This window comes from Moschus berezovskii, chromosome 23 (assembly GCF_049115385.1).
Source record: "Moschus berezovskii isolate FMDL1 chromosome 23, NW_MosBer_1.0, whole genome shotgun sequence".
In the NCBI taxonomy this organism is placed as follows: Eukaryota; Metazoa; Chordata; class Mammalia; order Artiodactyla; family Moschidae; genus Moschus; species Moschus berezovskii.
In genome coordinates, this window is record NC_142482.1 from 11173636 (window position 1) to 11178337 (window position 4702).

Below are 4702 nucleotides of genomic sequence, written 5' to 3' on the forward strand. Positions count from 1 at the left end.
AAGAACATGTTGTATGTTTTTTCTATTCCAATGAGTTTTAGAGACCCCAAGATTTGGTGAATCCTCAATCTGTTGCCCCAAGTCAATATACCGTCTCCATAAGATTACATAGCAGAGCAAAGAAAGTGTTAAATGTCTCCAACGCTAATATTGTTAGGGACACCTCAACTCTCATATTGAGTAGGGAAATTCAACTTGCCCAATCTACCGGAAATACATTCCTGATTAAATAAAAGGAAAAAAAAAAGTTCAGTGCCCAAAGGCAAGAGTTACATGACCACTGCACCACGGACCCTTGACTGAATCACTTCCCCAGTGGTCCCTCATTGACAGTTATCATCAGGTAGGGCCCTCTGTGTAGCTGACCAGTTCCTGAGCAGGAGACATACCAGTAGATACCTCATTGATATTTGTTTGCTTATGGGCAGGGCTCAGGGATGGACTGTCCAATTGCTGAGTAATATCTGTTGCTTAGTAACAGGATGTGGATTAGTAAGTCACAGCAATGGCAACCTTCTAAGGAGTGTGCTCATGCTGCTCTGTTACATAAGGATACTTGGGTCCAGTGTGCTTGGATCTTTTTCATTGACTCCTTTCCAACCTCAGATTTTGATTTCACATTCTTGTTTAACTTTTAGTTTTTATTGGAGGCTAATTACTTTACAATAATATATTGGCTGATTTTGCCATACATTGACATGAATCCACCCCGGGTGTACATGTGTTCCCTTTCTTGAACCCCCCTCCCACCTCCCTCTTCCCCATATCCTCCCTCCAGGTCATCCCCGTGCACCAGCCCCGAGCATCCTGTATCATGTGTCGAACCTGCACTGGTGATTCATTTAACATATGCTATGCCATTCTCCCAAATCATCTCACCTTCACCCTAACTTTTGTACATCATTCTTTTCATTGTAATCCCAGGCATGCTTGTTAGCAGTACTTATCTATATGCCACTCCAAAAGCTGCCACTTAATCCCATGTGCCGCATATTGTATAGCTAATATTTCCAACCCAACAAGAAGGTGAAGGCAAGCCCAAATTGAGAAATACTTTGACAAACTTTAACATCACAGTGATTCTTATTCTATTCACAGTATAACAGAGCAGGGTGATGGAAATTCAAAAAGTATAAAAATGAAATTAGAGGACACCAATAAGTATGTCAAAAGAATCAATTCTTCAGCGATCAGCTTCCTTCCTAGTCCAACTCTCACATCCATACAAGACCACTGGATTAACCATAGCCTTGAAAAGAAGGACCTTTGTTGGAAAAGTAATGTCTCTGCTTTTAAAATGCTATCTACGTTGGTCATAACTTTCCTTCCAAGGAGTAAGCGTGTTTTAATTTCATGGCTGAAATCAGCATCCACAGTGATTTTGGAACCCAAAATAAAATCGGACAATGTTTCCACTGTTTTCCGATCTATTTCCCATGAAGTGATGGGACCAGATGCCATGATCTTTGTTTTCTGAATGTTGAGCTTCAAGCCAACCTTTTCACTCTCCTCTTTCACTTTCCTCAAGAGGCTTTTGAGTTCCTCTTCACTTTCTGCCATAAGGGTGGTGTCATCTGCATGTTTGATGTTATTGACATTTCTCCCAGCAGTCTTGATTCCAGCTTGTGCTTCTTCCAGCCCAGCGTTCCTCATGATGTACTCTGCATATAAGTTAAATAATCAGGGTAACAATATACAACCTTGACGTATTCCTTTTCTCTATTTGGAACAAGTCTGTTCCATGTACAGTTCTGAATGTTGTTTGCTGACCTGCATATAGGTTCCTCACGAGGCAGGTCAGGTGGTCTGGTATTCCCATCTCTTTCAGAATTTTCCACATTTTCTTGTGATTCACACAGTCAAAAGGTTTGGCATAGTCAATGAAGCAGAAATAGATGTTTTTCTGGAACACTCTTGCTTTCTCCACGATCCAGCAGATGTTGGCGATTTGATATCTGGTGCCTCTGCCTTTTTTAAAACCTGCTTGAACATCTGGAATTTCACGGTTCATATATTGCTGAAACCTGGTTTGGAGAATTTTGATCATGACTTTACTCATGTGTGAGATGAGTGTAAATCGGGTAGTTTGAGTATTCTTTGGCATTGCCTTTCTTTGGGATTGGAATGAAGACTGATCGTTTCCAGTCCTGTGGCCACTGCTGAGTTTTCCAAATTTGCTGACATATTGAGTGCATCACTTTCACAGCATCATCTTTCAGGATTTGAAATAGCTCAAATTGAATTCCACCACCTCCACTAATTTTGTTCGTAGTGATGCTTCCTAAGGCCCATTTGACTTCACATTCCAAGATGTCTGGCTCCAGGTGAGTGATCACGCCATTATGATTATCTTGGTTCTGAAGATCTTTTTTGTAGAGAACTTCAGTGTATCTTGCCACATCTTCTTAGTATCTTTTGCTTCTGTTAGGTCGATAGCATTTCTGTTCTTTATCGAGCCCATTTATGCATGAAATGTTCCCTTGGAGACTTTAATTTTCTTGAAGAGATCTCTTGTTTTTCCTAGTCTGTTTTTTTTCCTCTATTTCTTTGCATTGATCGCTGAGGAAGGCTTTCTTATCTCTCCTTGATATCCTTTGGAACTCTGCATTCAGATGCTTATATCTTTACTTTACTCCATTGCTTTTCGCTTTTCTTCTTTTCACAGCTATTTGTAAGGCCTCCTCAGACAGCCATTTTGCTTTTTTGCATTTCTTTTCCATGGGGATGATCTTGTTTACTGTCTTCTGTACAATGCCACGAACTTCTGTCCAGAGGTCATCAGGCACTCTATCAGATCTAGTCCCTTAAATCTATTTCTCACTACAACCTTATAATCATAAGGGATTTGATTTAGGTCATATCTGAATGGTCTAGGGGTTTTGCCTACTTTCTTCAACTTAAGTCTGAATTTGGCAATAAGGAGTTCATGATCTGAGCCATAGTCAGTTCCTTGTCATGTTTTTGCTATCTGTATAGAGCTTCTCCATCTTTGGCTGTAAATAATATAATCAATCTGCTTTCGGTGTTGATCATCTGATGATATCCATGTGTGGTGTCTTCTCTTGTGTTGTTGGAAGAGGGTCTTCTTCTCTTGTGTTGTTGGAAGAGGGTGTTTGCTATGACCAGTGCATTCTCTTGGCAAAATTCTATTATCCTTTGCCCTGCTTCAATCCGTGTTCCAAGGCCAAATTTTCCTGTTACTCCAGGTGTTTCTTGACTTCCTACTTTGCATTCCAGTCCCCTTTAATGAAAAACATATCTTTTTCTAAAACTTCTTGTAGGTCTTCTTAGAACCGTTTAAATTCGGCTTCTTAAGCGTTACTGGTTGGGGCATAGGCCTCTATAACTTTAATACTGAATGAACTGTGGTGCTGGAGAAGACTCTTGAGAGTCCCTTGGACTTCAAAAAGATCTAACCAGTCCATTCTAAAGGAGATCAATCCTGCATGTTCATTTGAAGGACTGACGCTAAAACTGAAAGTCCAAAACTTTGGCCACCTCATATGACAAGTTGACTCACTGGAAAAGACTCTGATACTGGGAAGGATTGTTGATGGGAGGAGAAGGGGACGACAGAGAATGAGATGGCTGGATGGTATCACCGACTCGATGGACATGAGTTTGAGCTAACTCTGGGAGTTGGTGTTGGACAGGGAGGCCTGGCTTGCTGTGATTCATGGGGTCGCAAAGAGTTGGACAGGACTGAGTGACTGAACTGAACTGAACTGATTAAGTATGTCCATAGAAATACATACTGTTAATATTTTGTCTTTGTTGTTCTACCTAAATGTTTATAACATATATATTATATGTGATATATAGTGCTAGAATATATTATACACATATATTTGGATGAGCATATATACATCAGTGAATTTTTTTAAATTTAGAGAAATTGAATCAAACTCTATGCACTATTGTAGCCTTCCTTTTCTATACAATGTGCTGAAAGAATTTTTCCATCTCAACGAACATGTATCTGCCATTATTTCTAAGGATTGCTATAGTATTCAAACGCTTGCTGATCTCATACTCCATGCGAGTGCTTTGAAGAGAGGAGCCATGTGTCCCTTGTTCACTGGTTGCTTCCATATCTTTTCTATTGTAAATAAGGCTGTAATACACATTGGAATTCATATATCTTTTCAAATTAGTGTTCATTGTCTTCTAATATACACCTCGGCGTGGAATTGCTGAGTCAATTGATAGTTGTTTTTTTAGATTTTAGAGATACTTTCATGATGTTTTCCAAAGCGACTGCACTAATTTACATTCCCACCAATTAAGTACATGGGCTTCCCTTTCTCGACATCCTTGTCAACATTTGTTTATTTTTTATTTGATGATAGCCGTTCTGATCAGTGTGAGGTTATTTCTCCTTGTAATTTTGGTTTTAATTTCTCTGACAGTTAGTGATGTTCAGCACTTTTTCATGTGCCATTTGCATATCTTCTTTGGAGAAAATCTGATTTTGCCATTGTTTTTTTGTTTGTTTGTTTGTTATTTAATATTGTGTTGAATAATCTGTTTATATAGCTTGCATATTAACCCCTTATAGACATATCATTTGCAAATGTTTACTCCCATTCAGTAGGTTGTCTTTTCATTTTGTTAGTGTTTTCATTTTCAAGTTTAATTAGATCTCATTTTTTTCCTTTTCTTCCTTTGCCTTAGGAGATAGGTGAATAAAATGTTGCTATGA